The sequence below is a fragment of the Pristis pectinata genome, chromosome 7 (assembly GCF_009764475.1).
Source record: "Pristis pectinata isolate sPriPec2 chromosome 7, sPriPec2.1.pri, whole genome shotgun sequence".
NCBI lineage: Eukaryota > Metazoa > Chordata > Chondrichthyes > Rhinopristiformes > Pristidae > Pristis > Pristis pectinata.
Genome location: NC_067411.1, coordinates 14,429,836 through 14,445,298, shown reverse-complemented (window position 1 = coordinate 14,445,298; position 15,463 = coordinate 14,429,836). Strand labels below are relative to the sequence as shown.

The 15,463-nt window shown below is 41.2% G+C and overlaps 1 long non-coding RNA gene across 1 annotated transcript in view; it reads left to right on the top strand.

The window, feature by feature from the left end:
• LOC127572717 (uncharacterized) overlaps window positions 1–14,807 on the top strand; it is a 45,265-nt gene extending 30,458 nt beyond the window's left edge. Inside the window, exons 2-3 of the long non-coding RNA XR_007956663.1 lie at window positions 9,489–9,645; window positions 14,673–14,807. This is a non-coding gene — a long non-coding RNA (uncharacterized LOC127572717). The remainder of the gene's footprint in view (window positions 1–9,488; window positions 9,646–14,672) is intronic.
• The last annotated feature ends 656 nt before the right edge of the window (window positions 14,808–15,463 follow it).

Genomic DNA, 15,463 nt, shown 5'->3' with positions numbered 1-15,463 from the left:
AAGAAATTATCTTGCTATCGTGACCCATGGAGAGTGAATAATAGTTTTTTTTTTAAATCCCATCCTTGTTTGCATATCCCTCTATGTCCATTCCTTGTATTTTCCTCCAACTCCACAATCCTTTACCACTCCTGCCTTCTTTCATTTTGGGCCTTTTTGGGCCTCTTAATCTTCCCGAATTTTAATTGCCTCACCATTAGTGGCCATGGCTTCAGCTGTCCAGGTCCTAAAACCTGGAATTTGCTCCCAAGTATCTTGGTCTCCCTACCACTTTTCCTCCTTTTTGCCCTGGAGAATTATTGCAATTCTGTGATTTTGTGTCACTATAAAATGTCTTGTGATTTTTAACAATATTAAAGTTGCTTTATATATGCAAGTTGTTGTCACCACGATAATTTCTTACCCTTTCTGTAATACCCTGTTGTTTGTGATTGATAGACAGGAACTGTTTATATAATTTGTCAGTGAAGTGATTAATTTGAAGAGTAATATGTGGCACATTCCCCTTTATTTTATTTTTCTTCTGTGATCTTCAGGACACTCAGCAATGGTCTCCTTTTCAAAGAATTGCAGTTGTAATAGCAATTTATTAAGCTACATAGACTGAACTATTAAACAGACCTTGGAGACAATTACAAAATTAACATTGCTAAAGTAATAACCGAACACAGAATATGACACATAAATCTATCGTGTGAGTTTGGGCATTCAAAAATTTGTTAACTGGAAGATTTTGAAACTGATCCAGCATACACATAAAAGTGATAACTTTGTGCCTACTCTTAGATTCTTCCAAAGATTGCTGAAATAAAGATTTTGCATCTTACTCAGCCTTTTCTATTCCTCTGAGATTTCATGTTAGATTCTGGACATTGTCTGAACTGGCATCTGGTTCATGCAGTCTGTTTAGCATGAAACCACCAGGAATTTGGTTCCAAGAGCACAGATCAGGCTAGCAGCAATTTATCACACCTCTCCTGAGGGAGAAACAAACTGATTACAGTCAAAATTAAATTTAAAAAAGACAAATTGCTGGGTCTAAATCCTGGAACTCCCAACTCAACCACACTGCGGGAATAGCTTCACCAGAAAGACCGCAGCAGTTCAAGAAGGCGGCTCACCACCCCTTTCTTGAGGGCACTTATGAGTGGGTCATGAATGCTGGGCTTTCAACGACGCCCACATCTTGAAAAATTAATTTAAAAAGTGGCATCATATAAAAACTGCTTTGGGGAAAGGAATATTTATTTGTGCCGCCAGTTATGGTGCCAACGATGATCATAATTCAGTCAGAACAATCTTTTCCTCCCACTTGCTAGCCAACTACCAGGCATTATCTGTCTTCAATCATTATTCAGAATGCTTTAGTCTCGTGTTTCCAGTTATTATTTCCTCCTACCTGACATATAGTTCTGCTGCATAAATGTATGAGCAGGTGAGTTGCTCATAGACTTAAAGATCAACTGCTTAAATTGGCTGCAATGTTTCTTGTCTGAATTTTAATCAGTCCTTTAATCAATTTTATTCCTTTTCTTGGTCTCTGACAGTCTGTTTAAGCTCAGGGAATAGCTACTATGGATAACTGGAGAAACAAAGGACTACAGATGCTGGAATCTAGATGAAAAAACAACTAAATGCTGGAGGAAACCAGCAGGCCAGGCAGCATCCGTGGAGAAAAACAGACAGTCAACGTTTCGGGTCGGGATCCTTCTTCAGGACTGAAGATAGGAAAAGGGGAAGCTCAATATATGGGGAGGGGGGGAACAAAGCAGTGATAGGTGGACAAAAGAGGGGAGGCGGGGTGGGCACAGGGTGGTGATAGGTAGATGCAGGTAAGAGATAGTGATAGGCAGGTGCAGGGGAGGAGGGGAGAGCTGATCGACTGGGGGATGGGTCAAAGGCAAGGAGGCAGGTGCCCCATGGGGGGAGGGGAGGAGAGGGAAAAATAAAGAAATAGGCAAGGAGAAAAAAGAGAGAGAGGTTAGGAAGGGGAAGAAAAGAAGAGGCATGGTGGTGGGGCGGGAGGGGGGGGGGGATGTTGGTTAAAGTGGGATAATTCAATGTTCATGCCCTAAAGCTGTAAGGTCCCAAGACAGAACATGAGGTGCTGTTCCTCCAGTTTGCGTTTGGAATTCTCCTGGCAGTGGAGGAGGCCGAGGACTGATATATCAGTGATGGAGTGGAAGGGGGAGTTGAAGTCACTGGCAACAGGGAGATGCAGATCGCGGTTACGGACAGAGTGCAGGTGTTCTATGAAACAATCATCTAGTCTGCGTTGGTAACTGGAACATCATTACATATTAGCAGTTCACTTCACATTGAATCAGATTGTTTGCTCTGACGCCTTTGGATTACAAAAGAAATGGGACCGGTCCCCAGTCAGCCTTATGGTTACACGTTGAACATTAATATAAACAGAAAATGCTGGAAACACTGAGTAACTCAGGCAGCATCTATGGAAAGGGTTGACTTTCAGTTACAGGACCTTTCATCGAGATTCTGATGAAGGGTCCGGATCTAAAACATTAACTGTTTCCTCAATCAGTAAATGAAAATGGAAAAAGTGCACCTGCTGCCTGATCGGCTCAGTGTTTTCAATATATTCTGTTTCTATTTTATTTCCAGCATCTGCCATTTTTCTATTTTCATTTACTGAATGAGACTATATTTTATTTTCTCATGGATGAGAGGGACATTAGTGTGATGTTGATACTTAAAAGCAGCAATGCTGGAAGATGGACACTACAGATCGTGAATCCGTGAGAGGAGATTACTAAGGGTACATTACATGCCTACTTAAGTAGAATAAGATCTGTTAAATCTTCTCAACATAATCTTTTTGTTGAAAAAAAATCTGTGGGCCAAAATGTTAAGTCTTTTTCTCTTTCCACGGATGCTGCCTGACCTCGAGTATTTCTAGCACCTATTTTTATTTCAGATTTCCATCATCTGCAATTTCTGATTTTCATGTACTAAATCCATGCACCTCAACCATATTTAGCATCAATTCATATCTATTTTTCATATTTTCTCATGACACGGAAGCACATTTGCATATTGTTATTTCCAGACCTTTTCCCATTCAACATACCAGTTATATTTTGTCAGCTCTAGCTTTTCAAGTAACTACTCATCTCTTTCACATGACATTCACCCAATATCCCATTCAAATCTAGTCTTTAGTGAGCTTGTCTCGTCTTAGGTTCAATGACCCCACCAATCTTTTCATCATCTGCAAACTTGCTCACAGTTTTTCCAATATGTTTGCCATGTTTGGGCCTGTTATAGGGAATAGGTGAGAGGGAAATAAGTGGGGGAAAGGGTCTGCTACGACAGCTCTGAGAGTCAGCATTGACCTTGTAGACCAAAAACCTCCTGTATCAGAAGAAATTCAATATTTATAGGGGGTTAACATTAGGGAGCAGAGAGGGGGTTCTGTGTTTGTGGTTTATTTTGTGGTTGCTGTTTATTCAGCTCTTTTGGTTATTCATTCACAATCTATTTGGTTCTCTAGATTCCCTTGTCTCTCTCCCTTGCACATCATCTTTCTGGAAAATTTCTCGCATTTCCCAGAAATTGCTATCATTGTATAAAATGAACAACTGTCCTACGATATACATGTGAAATTCCTCAATCTCCTTATTGCCTGCTCTAACACAGGTTCTGAAGATTACCACTCGAGTTCATCTCACCAATTTGTTTCCAAATGTCCCACACCATTTTGCCAGAAAAATGCCATTCCTTCCCTATTTCATTAGATCCACAATGACTGGTTCCTCTGTCTCTTTCTCCAGTTTCTCTGAAAGTTTTTTTAGGTTAAGTACTTGGAAGTCAACATTGCCAACTCTTGGCCTCTTGTTTTGCCTCTGTGCCCAATTATCAAGCACCCGATGCTATAATCATACATGAACTCTGAAGAGAGATCACAATGAGCCTCTGTTATATGCACGGGTCATGATACCAATCTAAACCAATCCCATCGGCCTGCAATGGTCCATATCCTCTATTCCCTATCTGTTCATGTGCCTGTCAAAATGCCTCTTAAACATTGCTATCCTATCTGCTTCTACCAGCTCCCCAGTAGCATGTTCCAGGCACCTACCACTCTGTGTAAAAAGATATCCCAGCAAATCCCCTTCAAAATTTCCCCCTCTCACCTTAAATCTATACCTTTTAGTATCTGTTATCTCCACACAGGAAAATGACTCAGTATCTTTAGCATCTCATTGCTTCTATCAGGTCAACCGTCAGTCTCTGATGCCCCAGAGAAAACAATTCACTTTTGTCCAACCTCTCCTTAAAGCTAATACTCTCTAATCCAGACATCATCCTGGTGAACTTTCTTTGCACATCTCCAAAGCCTCCACATACTTCCTATAGTGCGGCAACCAGAACTGCACAAACTACTCCACATGTGGCCTAACCAAAGTTTCGTGCAACTACAACATGACTTGCCAACTTTTATACTCAGTGCCCCAACTGATGAAGGCAAATATACCGTTTGCCTTCTTTACTACCCTTTACACTTATGTGGCCACTTTCAGGAGCTATGGACTTGCACCCTAAGATCCCTCTGTACATCAGTGCTCCTAAGTGTCCTGCCATTTACTGTACACTTTCTGCTTACATTTGACACTTGTCCAAATTAAACTGTGTTCACTCTGTAACTATGAGATCACTAAAACTCTGCAGCTCATGCCTTAACTTGCTCCAAGTCTCATTCATTCATCATCACCCTGCTCACTGACTTAAGGTGATTCTTCACTAAATAACACTTCAGTTTTAAAATTTCTAACTTTCTTTTCAAACCACTGGATCCTCCCTATCAGTACTTCTCCACTTCTGACTTATTTGTCAAAGTCAAGGTCAAGTTTATTGTCATATGCACAAGTACATGTATGCACAGGTGCGATGAAAAACTTACTTGCAGCAACGTCACAGGCACAGAGCATCAGATACACAACATTCACAAGAAAAACATAAATTAAACATAAATTATATATAATTATACAAGATTTTACACAATTAGAACAAAAAAGTCCATTGTAGTGCAAAGTGGTCATAGTGATTAGGATTGTGCAGGTTGATTCAGGAACCAAATAGTTGAAGGGAAGTAGAATCCGGTGATGTAAGACTTCAGGCTTCTGTACCTCCTGCCCGACAGTAGCTGTGAGAAAATGGCATGGCCCGGATGGTGGGGATCTTTGATGATAGATGTTGTCTTCTAGAGGCAGTGCCTCATATAGAACTACCGATGGTGGGGAGAGATATGCCCATGATGTATTGGGCTGAATCCACTGCTCTCTGCAGCTTCTTATGTTTCTACGCATTCGAATTGCTGCACCAGACCATGATGCAACCAGTCAGGATACTTTCAACAATACATCTGTAGAAGTTGGTTAGAGTGTTCAGTGACATGCCGAACCTCCTTAACTTTCTAAGAAAGTGAAGATGCTAGCATGTCTTCCTTGTGATTGCATCTATGTGCTTGGCCAAAGACAGGTCACTTGCCAACCTCAAGTGTAACCACAACCATTGGCAGTCATGCCTTCAGATGCCAAGTCACTAAACTCTGAGAGTCCCTTCCCAATCCTTTCTGCTTTTGCTTCTCTCCATCCTCCTTGAGGATGTACTTGGAACCTATCTCTTTAACTGACCTTACTCAGTTGTACCAAAATCTTATTTTAAGGCTTGGCATCAAATTGATTGACAGCACTTCTTTGAAGGACCTTAGATTCATAGAGTTATACTGCACGGAAACAGGCCCTTCAGCCCACTTGTCCATGCTGACCAAGATATCTATCTGAGCTAGTCTCATTTGCTTGTGTTTGGCCCAAATCTTTCTAGGCCACTTCTATCCATGTACTTGTCCAAATGTCTTTTAAACATTGTAATTGTACCCACTGTTTTCTTCCTCTGGCAGCTTGTTCCATATACCCACCACCCTCTGTGTGAAAAAGCTGCCCCTCAGATCACTTCTAAATTTTTCCCCTCTCACCTTAAACCTATGCCCTCTAGTTTTAGAGGAAAAAAGACTGTGACTATCCATCTTATCTACTCCCCTCATGATTTTATATATCTCTGTAAGGTCACCCCTCAACCTCCAACGCTTCAGGGAAAGAAGTCCCAGTCTATCAAGCCTCTCCTTATAAGTCATTGAATTGGGTTTTGATGCATCAAAGACATCAGGTAATTTTATTTACATGTCTTCACTACAAATTTATAACAAATAACTGGATCACTCCTTTTTCTTACATGGCAAATGCTGCTTTGAGAAACTTACTGAAGTGCTCAATTGCTTCTTAATGATACAGCGCTTTCATTTGTCTTTCTTTTGTGAAGACTGAAATCACACTCTCAGATGAAATCAAGAATGAGCCACCTTTATTCTTCTTGGAAATACTTTGAATTTGCCTCTTGTTCCTAGTTTCAGAGGCTTCCCTGATTTATATTAGATCACTTCAAATAAATCTGAATATGGATGAAATTGATGAGGGTCATCAAATAATTTCTCTGGGAAATATCTGTTTTGCCACAATGTTCAAAGGTTTTGCTTCTTGCCAAGGGTGTATGTGCAGCTGCACTTTGTCTTTAGAAGCAGCTGCCTATTGAATGTCCCGAATATAATGCTCAGACAAAAAAAAACACTTGTTCTGACAAAGATAATGTCAAAACATTTCAAACATTTATTAATGCTAATTATTTTGTTAAATGATATTTAATTACATTCTTTTATTTTATGTACTTACATTTGAGCAATGAGAATAGAAAGTAAACTATTCTGTAACAGATATAATAAATGGGCATCTGAGATTGATTTGGGTGATTGTATACTCTCATTGTTGGCACAGATGGTTTTTGCCTCTGTCAGCAGATTACATGACTTTAGAGAATGTAAAAAGGGCTTTAGACAGGGTAGATACTCTCTTGTCATCATATTGTGGGTGAAGGCTTGATGGACTTGCTGGACTTTTCTTGCCTATTATTTTAATAGATTTGTATGTACCCTAAAATGACATAGAAAACTGAATACAGATAGTAACATGCTGAATGAAAGAAAGCATCCAGCCCAACCATCCTGCACTTTCAATAGTCCCTTTTCTTCTTTGGCAGTCATTTGGGATTGAAGATGATTTTTGTGGGTTTTGAGGTCGCTTCTGAAGCCAGTGTGGGAACTGCAGACCCTTCCACAAATGGGGCAGGTGGTCGTCCAATGGGGCAGGCAGGTGTATGTTTGTGAGGTGATCCGCTCCTTCTGCAGAACCTCTGTGTGTTCACAATGCATGAACCTAAGTTTCTCAATACTATCCCAAGTACTCCATGTCCACTCTGAATGGCCGTTGGCATTTGGTAATTGGTTTATTATTGTCACATGTACCAAGATACAGAGAGAAGCTTTTGTTTGCATGCCATCCATAGAAATCATTCCATGCATAAGTACATCGAGGTAGTACAAAAGGGAAAATAAAAACAGAATTTGGTGTTACAGTTGCAGGGAAAGTGCAGTGCAGGTAGACAAATAAAGGGCAAGGGCCGTGATGAGGGAGACTGAGAGATCACGAATTTATCTTTATTGTATAAGAGGTCCGTTCAAGAGGTTCCAGGAGTAATGGGAATGTAACATTTTTTCAGGGAATTTGAGCCTTGAATCTTTTCCTCTATGGTACTTTCTCCCCCTGACAGAGCTTGGAATAGAGTGTCTGATCTTGGATCTGATGTCAGGCACAAGAAGGATCACATGAGTGTGACTCGGACTCCTATACTGGGGATGTTGGCTTGGGAGAGGACGCTGATGTTTGCTTGCTTATCCTTTCAGTGAATTTGCAGGAAACAGAGTTGGCAGTAATTTTCTTTGTGATGGCTGCTTGCAGGTAGTCTAGGTCTCAGAAGCATGTAGGAAGGCAGGGATACTGGTGCCCAGTAGATCACAAGAGCTCTGCCAGGTCTGATTTCATGATCTTCAAATACCCTTTTCGTCGATCAACCAGAGGCTGTGGAGCTGCATTGAAGGCAGTGGTGAATTTCATCATCAATCTCTGCCTTTGCTGGGAGGTGCCTCTCAAAATGTGATCTTACCTTTGTAGCCAGAGGACTGTGTGGTGCAGAAGAGGCAGGTTGGTCGGGAACCCTTGTCTTACGGATGTTAAGTGTAAGGCAATCCACTTGTTTGATTCAATCAAAGCATCATTGTTGGCTTGGACCTTGGCACGCCCAAGTACAGAGGTTGCCAAGGTTTGTGTAAGCTTGATTCTGGAGTGTAGTTTTCCCTTAGGATGAACAGTTCCTGTAGGATGAACAATTTTCCATTAGTTCTGAAGATTAACTCCCTCCCATAGATGGCTTGTTGCAGGCGAGGTGCTCCATTGCAGTAAGACAGATTGGGACAATGATGCAGCCTTGTCAGAGAAAGCAATCATTGCTTACAAGCCAAGCAATCTATTGTATATTTCACACCTTTGAAGAGACCAGATGTTTTGATAACTGTTTATACTTTCAAAAATCTAACTGAAATGCTTTTGGATGCTTCTGTAAAATGTAGCTTGATTATAAAACGTTAGCAAGTTAGTTATTTAAAAATGAGGGAAGTCGAATAAACAGTGGCAATATAGATTAATTTATTAACCTTGCTTTATATTATGTTAAGTGTCCAGAATCATAGAATTTCACAGCACTTTAAAGATCTGTGACCTATCAGTCTGTAGCAGCTCTCAGAAACATATATTGTGTCGTTGCAACTCTTACATTTGCATGGGTGTAATGGTTAAGTTCTTGGCCTGGAAACTGGAAGTCCCAGGTTTATGTTGAAGCAAACAACTGGAGATGTTGGATATCTGAAGCAAAAACAGAAAGTGTGAGAAATACACAGCAGGCCAGTCAGCGTCTGTGGAGAGAGAGACACAGAGTTACCACCTCAGGACATCAGAACTGGGAAAATTAGAAAACAAGTATCTCTTAAGTTGCGATGGTGGGTTTGGGGCAGAACTGGGAAAATTAGAAAACAAGTATCTCTTAAGTTGCGATGGTGGGTTTGGGAGTGGTGCTGGGGTGGAGAGAACAGAGGGAGTGTCTGGGATGGACTGGAGACCAAGGTTGCCCAGGTGACAATTATCTCTGGTGCTGGCAGATGGAGAGAGAAAAGAAAGTAGAGAACACATTAGAACAGTCAGGTGCAGTACACAATAGCAGCTGGAGATGTGAAACAAGAGGGTGCTGGGAGTACCCAGCAGATGTTGTCATAAAGTCATACTTCAGAAAAACTGGCTCTTTAGCCCACCATGTTCTTGTCAACCATCAAATAACCATCTATACTTAATCCCATTTACCAGCACTTGGTCCATAGCCTTCTATGAGTTGATGATTCAAGTGCTCATCTAAATACTTCTTAAATGTTTAGAGAATACCTGCCTCCACCATCCATTCAGTGCTCTGTATTCAACATGTTCTTCTACTGAGTATTTCTAACATTTTCTGTTTTTGTCTTCTGACAGTGGTTAGAAATAGATGGATGTTAGAGCCACCCAGTCGCAAACCGTTGGTGGGAAGAAAATAGAGGCAAGGACAAGCCAGATACTGGCCCAAACTGACAGAGATTGTGCAAAGGAATAAGGATTGAAAATTGAACGAGGCGTCACAGACCAGAAATTGGTAAATTGGTTTATTATTGTCACATATACCGAGGTACAGTGAAAAACTTGGTTTTGCATGCCATCCATACAGATCATTTCATCACATCAGTGCATTGAGGTAGTACAAGGGAAAACAATAACAGAATGCAGAATAAAGTGTTACAATTACAGAGAAAGGGCAGTGCAGGCAGACAATAAGGTGCAAGGCTATGATGAGATGGATTGTGAGGTCAAGAGTTCATCTTACCATACAAGGGGACCTTTCAATATTCTTATAAAAGTGTGATAGAAGCTGTCTTTGAGCCTGGTAGTACGTGCTTTCAGGCTTTTGTATTTTCTGCCGGATGGGAGGGGAGAGAAGATAGAATGTCCAGGGTGGGTGTGGTCTTTGTCTCTGTTGGCAGCTTTACTGAGGCAGTGAGATGTGCAGACAGAGTCCACGGAGGGAAGGCTGGTTTCTGTGATGTGCTGAGCTGTGTAAACCACTCTCTGCAGTTTCTCCCTGCAGAGGTCATAGATTTAAGGTGATGAGTAAGAGGTTTAGAAGGGATCTGAGGAAGAATTTGTTTTCACCCAGAGGGTGGTTGCAATCTGGAATGCACTATCTGAGAAGGTGGTGGAAAGAAGTACTCTCAGGGCAAACACCAAAGCATAGTAGTTATGGAGCAAATACTGGTAAATGGGATTAGTGTAGATAGGCATGTGATGGTCAACATAGACATGGTGAGTCGAAGGGCCTGTCTGTGTGCTATATGACTAGGGCCCTACAACTCTAATTTCATTTGATTCTTCTTCTTGCGACCTGCTTCTGAACAGCACTATAACATTTTAATTGGAATGACAGGTAGCATAAAATGGCCTGGAATAAAAATTCTGAAATATTCACACATGAAGAACCAGGATAGATTGTGCAAATTATAACATCAGGAGACTCCAAGTGAAGTGAATCATGTTTTATCCTTCCTGTAAGTAATCATAAGAGGAGTGTGGTCATGAATGAAGTAAGAAAAATAGGCCAGTAGAACAAGACATAGCAGATGGAAACTAATCTTGCTGCAATCTAACAATCATTGAGCTAAATGAATGTTCATTATTAAACCTGGCAGTGGATAGATTTTCACAGGGTGTGCTCTTGTTAACCTGATGCCATCATAAAGATGCAATTGCAGCGAGTTTAAACTGATGGATCAAAGATAATGATGATTGCATTTTCTAGTGATCAATTGTACTTTTGAATGTCCTGGGCTGTGAATGATTCCATTAGAAAATGATATCAGAACTAGTTAAAAAAAAAGCGCAGGACAGAATTCTTCCACCATACAACAAATGGGGAAAATTATCCAGCTGGCAACAGCAAATCTCAAAATATCTGCATGTTACCCCCCCTCTCTGTGTCACCTCTGACCAGGAGTAATTAAAACAGTCCATAGTTTGCTATCCATATGTTAGGCAAATTGCTGATAGACCTCGACTTTTCTTAACTACTGTCATGTGAAAAATGAAGTTACTGCCATCAGTCACTGCTACTGCCAGTGGGAAAATCAAGAACGAGGTTGTACCCATGACTTCAAAGTCCGAATTAGACTGAGAAAGACCCTGAGTGAACTCAGCAACGGAAGGCTAATATGTTATTTACATTATCGTCTACCAGCCATTCCTCCCTCTTTCCTACATTTCACTTCACAGACTATTTACTGACCCCGTTAATGTTGTCGTTTCACAGTGCAGCTTCTGTACTCAATCAAACCTCCATATAATAGCCTAAAAAGCATCCTGATCCATAAAGTGGAGTCTTGCCATATGGATATACCATTATGTTTGTGACAAGTGCAACATGATGGAAACCAAAAATCAGAACAACTTCTGGCATTAAAATGAGGAGTTCTTGATTTGAAAGCAGGAGAAAGTTTTAGCATTGTTTTCAAATTTGCACTCTAACTTTCAGATATTATTTACAATTTATGTAAATGATATAGATTCATAGAGCAATACAGCACAGATACAGGCCCTTCAGCCTAACCAGTCCATGCCAACCACAGTGCCCACCCAGTGAGTCCCAATTTCCTGCTTTCAGCCCACATCCCTTTAAGCTCTGACCCTCCATGTACCTATCCAAGTGCTTCTTAAATAATACTATTGTACCTGCCTCAACCACTTCCTCTGGCAGCTCGTTCCATATACTCACTACCTTCTGCGTGAAAAAGTTGCCCCTCAGGTTCCTTTGAAATCTTTCCCCTGTCACCCTAAACCTATGCCCCCTGGTTTTGGACTCCCCTACCCTGGGTAAAAGACCATTACCATCCACCTTATCTATACCTCTCATAATATTAAACATTTCTATAAGGTCGCCCCTCATTCTCCAATGTTCCAACGAATAAAGACCTAGCCTGGCCAACCTCTCCTGGCAATGTCCTCGTAAATCTTTTCTGTACTCTTTCCATTTTAACCACATACTTCCTCTAACAGGGTGACAAAACTGTTCAGAGTACTCCAAGTGCGGCCTCACCAACGACTTATACAACTGCAACATAAATGTCCCAACTCTTATACCCAATGCCCTGAGGAAGAAATGAGAAATATTTCTATAATAACTCTCAAGAGTTCATGATCACCCACTGCCCACAAACAATTTACAATAATATAATTCTAAAGTGCATTGGTTGTTGCAATGTAAGAAGACTGACAGCCAGTCTGTGGATAACAAGATCTTGTAGAAGATGAAGTGCCATTTAGTGCTACCTGATGGAAATGCAACAATTTTGAGAGCAAACGGTTCCATGTCAGAAGGTGTTGCCAAAGTGAATAAGTCAGAAATAATGTAATTCACCAAGAATCCACAGAATCTGACTTTATTTAGTCATAGAGTCATAGAGCACAGAAACAAACCTTGAAGATTTACAAGGATGCTGCCAGAACTCAAGGGACTGAGTTATAGGGAGAGGTTGGGCAGGCTGGGACTTTATTCCTTGGAACGCAGGAGGTTGAGGGGTGACCTTATATAGGTGTATAAAATCATGAGGGGTATAGATGGCGTATAGATAACACACATAGTCCTTTTCCCAGGGAAGGGGAGCTAAGAATTAGAGGGCATAGGTTTAGGGTGAGAGGTGAAAGATTTAAAAGGGGAACTGAGGGGTAACTTTTTCACGCAGAGGGTGGTGTGTATATGGAATGAGCTGCCAGAGAAAGTGGTTGAGGCAGGAACGATAACAACATTTTAAAGACATTTGGATAAGTACATGAATAGGAGGGTTGTAGAGGGATATGAGCAAAACACAGGCAAATAGGACTTGCTTGTCAGGCACCATGCTCAGCATGGATGAATTGGGTTGAAGGGCCTTTTTCCATACTGTATGACTCTAAGCCCTTGGGCTAACTCGTCCAAGCCAGCTGAGATGCCCATCTATGCTAATCCTATCTTCCTGCATTTGGCCCATATCTTTTCTGTACTGATCCATGTATCTATCCAAATGCTTTTTAAATGTTGTGATTGCACCTGCCTCTACCATTTCCTCTGGCAGCTTGTTCCATATACCCACCACTCCCTGTGTGAAAAACTTACCCCTCAGATCTCCTTTGAATATTTCTCCTCTCACTTAAACCTATGTCCTCCAGTTTTAGACTCCCCTACCCTGGGGAAAAGGGGAGAAAAAAGTCTGCCCTTTCTTTTCCCCTCGTAATTTTATTAACCTCGATAAGGTCACCCCCTCAGCCCCTCGCTCTACTGAGAATAATTCCAGCCCATCCAATCTCTTCTAATAACTACAGCTCTTCATTCCAGGCAACATTCTGGTGAATCTCATCTGCACTCTCTCTATTGCTGCTATCATATCCTTCCTCGAGTCTGGTGTCCAGAACTGCACATGATATTCCAAGTGTAGCCTAATGAATGTCCTGTACAGCTGCAACATGATGTGCCAACTCTTACACTCAATACCCCTGCCTATGAAGACAAGCAAGTTAAATGCCTTCTTCACTTCCCTATCACCTGTGTTGCTATTTTCAGGGAGTTATGAATTTAAATTCTAAGGTCCCTCTGTACATCAATGCTTCTAAGGTCCCTGCTGTTTACTGTTTATGTCCAGCCAGTTTTGAATGACCCAAATACATTACCAGGAAGGGCAGTGTGCATACGCCAGGTAACTTCAGGCCAGTGAGTCTTATGTCAGTGATAGGGAAATTATGGGGGAAAACCTTAAAGGATAGGATTTACGTACATTTGGAAAGGCAAGGGCTCATCAGGAATAGTCAGTATGGCCTTGTACAGGGGAAATCCTGCCTCACGAATTTAATTGAATTTTTTAAGGAGGTAACTCAGAAGATCGATGAAGGCAGGACAGTAGATGTTGTATATATGGACTTTAGTAAGGCATTTGACAAGGTCCCCCACATGGTAGGCTGGTGCAGAAGGTTAGGGAGCATGGGATCCAAGGCAAGCTGGCTCTTATTTTCTTCTGTTGTTATGTTTATGGGTCATGTGGTGATCACAGAGGGCTTGAACAAATCCCTCAAGGTGAAGGCAGTGATGGAAATTCTAAGCTTGACAGGTGTTAGTGGAGCCAACATTTCCTAGAATTTGTCAGCTACTTAATCAAATTTCTCTTTTATTTGAGTGAGCTATGTGAAGCACTGAATAACTGACAAAAAAAATGTTAAAGGGTGTGTTTGAACCTCTCTGAGAAGCATTTCAAGGAGATCAAATCAACACTATGCTACTCTGATGACAGAATTGAACTGATACTCCCTATAGGCACCTCAGTTAAGAACCTTTGAGTAGCTATCATGCAAGGTGGTCAATGAACAGTGGAGGCATGCAGACCTCTTCTATTATGCTCAGATAGAAAGGAACTATTGGCAATGACATTTGAACTAAAAATGTTCCATGCTCGTGGCATATTATTGTGAAGACCAATCACACATCCCTTATAGTGATTGTAATGAAGAGTCTCTGCAACAATGACTGATTCTACGTTTACAGAGATATGATACGAAGGCAGTAAGGCATACATCACAAACACACCAGACATGCCCTGTATCTTTCTGCAGGGATATGGATACACAAATCGATTATGCTGACGGATCTGCCCATTGCAAAGCCATTGATGAAGAAAACTACAGCAAGGTATGGCACTTGATATAAGGCTACAAAATTGCATGCAGTTGTTATGAGAGGATGGCCAAAGATATCAAACAGGAACATCCCCACAGTCTTGCTTCATACATCCATGTTCAAGATGAGTCAGCACTTCTCAGGAATTGTTCTTCAGAGGTGGATGAGTGGTGGTGGTGGGAGGAAAGAGGTGCTCAAGAGCACACACTTGTCACATCTGGAAGAGAACAGCTTGTAGAGGAGAGATCATGAAATACTGGCCAGGAATGAATGTAGAAGTGAAAGACATCACATGAACTCATGATATGAGCAGATCGATACAAGAACATGAGGAAAACAATGCAGGAAGGCACTGCCTCAAGAAGGCAACATCCATCATCAAAGATCCCCACCATCCGGGCCATGCCATCTTCTTGCTAGCTACCATCGGTCAAGAGGTACAGAAGTCCAACACCACCCAGGTTCAGGAACAGCTACTTCCCTTCAACCATTCAGTTCTTGAACCAGCCAGCATAACCCTAATCGCTACAGTATAGCACCACTATAACCACTTTGATCACTTTGCAATAAAATGGACTTTGTGTTTTTTGTTCTATTTGTGTTCTTTCTTATAAAAGTTATGTATAATTTATGTTTAATTTATGCTTTTCTTATGAATGCTGTTTTTTCTGATGCCATGTGCCTGTGATGCTGCTGCATGTGTGTTTTTCATTGCACCTGTACATAC